The following is a 6,664-nucleotide window of genomic DNA, read 5'->3' as shown; positions in this document are numbered from 1 at the left end:
AAAATAAAATATTAGCATTATAATAAAATAAATAAATTACATAATAATTGAAAACTTATAAATAATTAATTTGATATTAACATTGATATATATATTGTTTTAAATTTTTATGATGTCTTCAAATTTATATTTTATTAAAAAGAAAATCATTATTGCTTTCTTTAAAAACACATAAAATCGTATTATAACATCGACAGAGACAAATAATAAAATAAAACATTAAAATCAAGATGTGTCTCGTTGCATTGCACGAATACTTTTCTAGTTTTTGTAGATTATGTTGTTGTTTGTTTTCTAAAAAAATATATATCTTTATCATGTTTTGTTGGATAAGATGTTAAGAGTTTATTTATTTTTTTAGGAAATTAATTAAAATAGTTATTTTCAGACTTTAAATCCATTATTTCTTTCCCAATATTTTAAAAATGTTACTAGATCCATAAGTGACACCTCTTCAATTTGTGGAAGGTCAAGTGTAAAAAAAGACAAAGACCAAGAGTCTTACGCGGTAAGTGAGGGTGATGACTCTTACCATGGTAAGCGCTTACCGGGTAAATTGTTGCATACAATGTCGTTTTGATGGATTAAATTCTTACCCGGTAAATAAATAGTAGTTTTAAATTTTACCGGTAAGCACTTACCATGTAAGTGTTTGGTAAACGGCCCCTAAAAAAAAACAGATGACAAATTCGAGCATAGCAGGACAATGGAACTTATAAGAGCATCCATAATGTGGTTTTTGTGAGGTTTATTAACATAGTGAGAGGTTTTTTATAAGGTTTTTAGTGAGAAGTCGTAACATAGTGAAAGGTTTCATTTTGAGGTTTTCAGAGATTTTTCATATTTTAATCAATTTATTTTATATAATTTTATAAAAGTTACGTATTTTAATGCGAAACTTAACGCATCTCTAATTTGTTTTTTGAGAGGTTGAGCGGTTTTTCAAAAGTGAAAAGCATCACTTTGAAGTTTTTCAATACAAAGAGAGGATTTTCATAAGAAGTTTTTGTGACGTTTTTGGTCAGATGTTGTAACTACATAACTTATTTTTCAAATGTTTTATTATATTTAATTAATTATAAGTTTATAGAATTTTATAGAGTTTGTATTTAATTAGTTTTATTCAGTAATTTTAATTAAAGTAATTATAATTTTTGATATATTAAAAATTGATTAAAATTTATAACTTTTTAATACAATTTTTACAAAATCTTTGAAAAGTCAATTTTGTTAAATTTATTTTATAATTTTTATTGTTACATATTGTGATACAACTTCTATAAAGTTATAGATAACACAATTTTTATATATTTTAAGAATTTTTAAAGTAGTTTATATATAATTAAAAGGGTGCTCGCATAATATAGCGAGATATATATTTCAACTTTAATGTTTCATTTTATTATTTATTATGTCGATATAATACGGTTTTGAGAAAATGATAATGTTTTTATTTTTGAATAAAATATAAATTTAAATATATCATAAAATTTAAAAATATATATATATCGATATTAGTGTCAAATTTACTATTTAAAGTTCTGGTTTTTTGTGTAATTTTTTAATTCAACATTTTATTTATAATTTAATTTAGATTTAGTAACAAAGTAATTTATTTATCGTTTAATAATATAATTTTTATAAAGATAGTAATTAAATATTTGTTTATCCTAATTATATTTTACATTTTTTATATTCAAAATGAGATGTCTATTCCGTATTTGATTATGTTTATTTATAGTTAGTTACACAAATTCAAAAATGAAGCTTTAATAAATTGTACTTACGTTCAATTTACTTGTAATATTAAATTGTAAATAATATGCATCAATAAGCAGTACTTTATGCATAAAAAATAATTTTTAAGAATTTTTGTCAAATGCTTTATAATATAGTATAAATATATCTAGTATAATTTGGAGTAACTAATACATAAAATGAGAACAAAGTAATTATATGTCGTTGAAACATTTAAATTTAAATATGACAAAATTAGTGTTAAAATGGGTAAATAAGCATTTTTTTTTAATTTTCTAAATAGTTAATTTTGTTAGAACTAGTATGAAATTGATAATTTAATTCTTAAATAATTAGATACTATAATATAAAAATCTATTTATTTAAATATAATGAATTTGTAATAATTAAATAATCAATAGTTAAATCAAGTACAAAATCAAAAAAGTAAATTACGAATTTGGTCTACATGATTTACACTTTCTACTTATACTGATCTAAAAATCAAAATAAATACAAAGAGAGTATTTTTGTTTTATATTTTAGCACATATTAAGCCCACCTGTCTAATAAATCCATTAACCCAATTAACTCAAAGTGACATTTATGTGTTTGTTTATTTCTTAATAGTTTCATTAAAAGACAACATCTAAATCGTTAAGAGGTAAATCTTGTTTGACAAAAAAAAAAATCTGCATCTTAATGATTTTAAAACCCTTTGAATGAGTTTTTATCACAGACCTCCTTTGACCATTCAGCATCCTAATTTCAATGTAAACAATTACCAAATAATTTATATTTCATTTTGCACTATATCATAAGAGTCTCTTAATCATTATGATCACTTAATAATTCAGCACCAAATCATTCAATAACGGTCAAACACCCCATTTAGATCATTTATTATTATTTTGTATTTTTCTTATTATAATTCCCATCCTCTCTTAAACTTAAATTAAAACCCCATAAACAAAAACCTTAAATAAAACCAAAATCTTTTAATTATTCAACCCTTAAATCAAGATCACTAATCTTCTTCATCCTCCCCTTACACTCGAAAGCCCTTCTCGATTCATATATCTGTGATAAAAATCTTCCCCTCGGCCTCCAACTTTGACGATCTCCATCGGCAGTCTTCCTCATGCCACCACTGTCGGATTTCGGCATCAAGACGATCTGGTTTGATCGGTTTAGACGGTTTGAGCTTTTAATGGACTTTAAATATTAAACTTAAAAAACATGTATAACTTAAAAAATTTAGATTAGATATCCATTTTAACAAAACAAAATATCCAAAGAAATAAATGTAATAATTAAGTAGCTATTGAGTCCAAATTCCAAGCAATCCAAAGTCCAAACAAATAAATACATAATACATATTAGAAAACAAACAAATTAACAAAGTTACAACTCCATTGTGAGTATTGAGTAACAAAATCCACAACTTCACAATCTTCAATTCTTGAGTTTTGAGTTCTTGAACAAACAAAATAGAAGTCAAATCTTAGTTGGTAGAATCATTTGGTTGATGTCTTGATGATGTGCGCCGAAATTAAACCATGGATTAGGAAAAATCGATAGGTTCTTGAGGGATTTCAAAATCTGGAGACCGTCAATGTCAAATGTATCAATATGTTTCCTGGTTTAGGGATTTTTAGGCGTCAATTCATTTGGATTTGATTATGTTAGATGTTAGGCTTTATGTGGGGCTTATGAATATATTTGGGTCATATCCCATAAGTTAAAAAAATCGGTTTGCTAATACTAAAATCTATATATATATATATATATATATATATATATATATATATATATATATAGGGGATTAATCAAATGAGAACTAATTAGTTTTTGGTAGCCGTGAGGACCAATCTCAACCACAAATCAATAGATAAATTAGGAAATTTATAAATTTGGTAATTTTTAATTAAAATTTTTAATGAAGGACATTTTAGGTATTTTCTCTCCTCTCTCCTATCTCCTCTCTTCTCTCTCCGTCTCCCCGCCTCCGTCCCCCGACCTCCGTCCTCCGGTGACACCACAGTGGTATCACAGTGCATCTCATATGTTTTTGGGTATCACACTGAGGTTGTTTGTGTGGTCGATCGGATATATAACACAGTGGTATCACAATGCATCTTATATGTGCTTGAGTATCACACTATGGTATCACCGGAGGACGATGGCCGGAGGCCGGAAGACGGGGACGGAGAGAGAAGAGAGGAGAAAGGAGAGAAAATACCTAAAATGTCTTTGCATTAAAGTTTTAATTAAAAATTACCAAAATTAAAAATTTCTTAATTTATCTATTGATTTGTGGTTGAGATTGAATCTCACGGTTACCACAAACTAGTCAGTTCTCCCTTGAATGAGCCTATATATATATATATATATATATATATATATCTGTGTGTGTATGTATTTTACGGCCGGTTTGGTCCAAACCACTCAAAAAATGTTTCAGACCGCAGACCGGACTAGACCGCTCGGTTTTGCTATTTTCCAAACCAGACCAAACCGCCAAAAACGATCTTATTTGACTTGGTTCGATCGGTTTGAACGATCGAATGGTTTTTTTGAACACCCTAATTAAGTCTCTAATTTTCTCGAATCAAAATTTTGAGGAGAAAATGGCATATATGTAATTTGGTGGGAAACCAATTACCTTGTAAATTGTAATAGTAAGCACATGACACCTATCGCTTCTTTTGTCATTGGATCCCTTCCTCTTCTATTTTTATTTTTTATCTTTATCTTTTAGTGATTATAATTTTTATTGGACAAAATTACAAGTCTTTATATTTTTGTCCAATATATTTTAATTATGAGAAAATATGTGAAATCTTGGTATCAGTTTTTTTTAAAAAACTTTGAGGAGAAAGAGGATGTTCCAACATACATACAAAAGAAATGTTCAAGTCCAACCGATGTAAGACTTTAACATGCACCTCCAACGAAGCTAGATGGACACAAAATTCTCCCAGAGTGTCAAAAGAGGGCTAGCGAGAGTGTCGAGTCCTTATGGTGGCAGATCTTGACTCTGATACCATAAAAGAAAATATGTGGAACCCTCATATTACTTTCCAAAAGAGTCCTTGAGAAGAAATGGGAGGTTCTAACATACACACAGGAGAAATGATCAAAGTCTAGCCGATGTAGAACTTCAATATGCTCCTCCAATGAAGGCTAGGTAGACATAAATTGTCCCAATATGTCGAGAGAGGACTAGCCACAGTGTCGAATCCCTATAGTGGTATACCTTAACTCTAACGCCATGAGAGAACCCAAAACATCACTCTTCAAAAGAGTCCTTGAGAAGAAAGAGGAGGTTTAAACTTCCAACATATATAAGTAATGTACGTACCAACGCATATCAGTAACATACCCTTGTACTAGACCAGAAGAATACAAGGGTCGAAAACAATATTATATTATATATGCATGTACATCTATATAACCCCTTGTATGATGAATACATATTTTTATTAGTTAGGACTTAGGAATACAAATATTATAACTAGAAATATGCATTAAAAACATATTAAAATAATAAAACCAATAAAATTTGATTGAATTATCGAAATCGAAATCATTATAAATATGTGTTTCAGTGTGTTGGGTATAAAGGAGGCTTTTATTCTATCCCTTTGGAGATAGTTAGTTGTTCATATGTTATTTTCGATGGTAACGTTTTTCTCTCCTACGAAAGAAATGTTTTGGAAGTTTTCAACCAACAAATCTACAACTATAATTGTGTTTTCATATACACAGGTTAATTATTTTGGCTATTTTAAATAGATACGTATTAACCACAAGGGTGGTGTCTGATTGGTTTGAGCTTGATTCCAAAGGTCAAAAGTAACAAAAGGTCTCAGGTTCAAATTCAAGGAGGAATAAAAATCTTCTTGTGGCAACGGAGGTTCAAATGCGGTGACTCCGGGCTATCTGCAAAACAGGTGGTCGCCCTGAGATTAGTCGGATCGCATAGCGAGTTGGATATCCAGGTTAATAAAAAAATATATAAGTACTATACTGAGTTCATAAAAAATGTTATGAACATGTTTGGCATGCAGATTACATGGGACAGAACGAGACAAAAAAAAAATAGTCTCATGTTTGGCATGCCATGGACAAAAAAAAACATGAGACAATGTGAGACTATTTTTAATTTTAATGGGACAAATCTTGATATTTCTTGTTCCACCAAAAAAGGTGGAACAACATGAGACTGAAGTTAAAATGACAATATTTTGGTTGATTTGTTTTCATTTTACAATCATTATATGATATAAAATAACATTGAACAACGTTTAGGGGTAATATGATCATTTTAATAGTTTTGTCTTGTCCTGTCTTAGTCGTACCAAACATATGACAGACAATTAGTCTTGTCCCATCCCATTCTGTCATGTCCCGTACCGTCTCGTCCTGTCCCATCTAGTCTGCGTACCAAATACTACCACCTCCGTGATTTGCAACGAATCATGGTGGACTTGCCGTGAACTCGTATCTTCTCATGTTATTTCTGAGAACTAGTTAATCCGTTGATAAAGACTAAAATCACTGAAGATTAGTGTTACTCGTAAAAAATTCTCAATTAGAAAAATGGAAAAACAAAATTTTAAATAGTCATCAGTGATCTTATGTGTTTGCAACATTCAATTGTATATAAATTATAGTTGATTTTTTTTTTATCAACAAACAAAGACGAAATATCATAAAAAAACTAACAAGTCGTTAGCAAAAAGAGAATACAGGCTAAAAATAAGAAAATTATAGTTGAATTATATGGTTTTTTTGTTTGGCGAGTGCTAATGACACCCCTTAATAGGAGGTGTTGAATGCCTTGGGAATTACAATTGATATAAGTCATTCAAACATCAAAGTTAAAAATACTATATTATATTCTATTATTATTATATATACA

This window comes from Cynara cardunculus (genome assembly GCF_001531365.2).
Source record: "Cynara cardunculus var. scolymus isolate 2C chromosome LG 7, CcrdV1, whole genome shotgun sequence".
In the NCBI taxonomy this organism is placed as follows: Eukaryota; Viridiplantae; Streptophyta; class Magnoliopsida; order Asterales; family Asteraceae; genus Cynara; species Cynara cardunculus.
The sequence above is the reverse complement of the archived record's forward strand: the minus strand, read 5'-3'. Positions refer to the sequence as shown.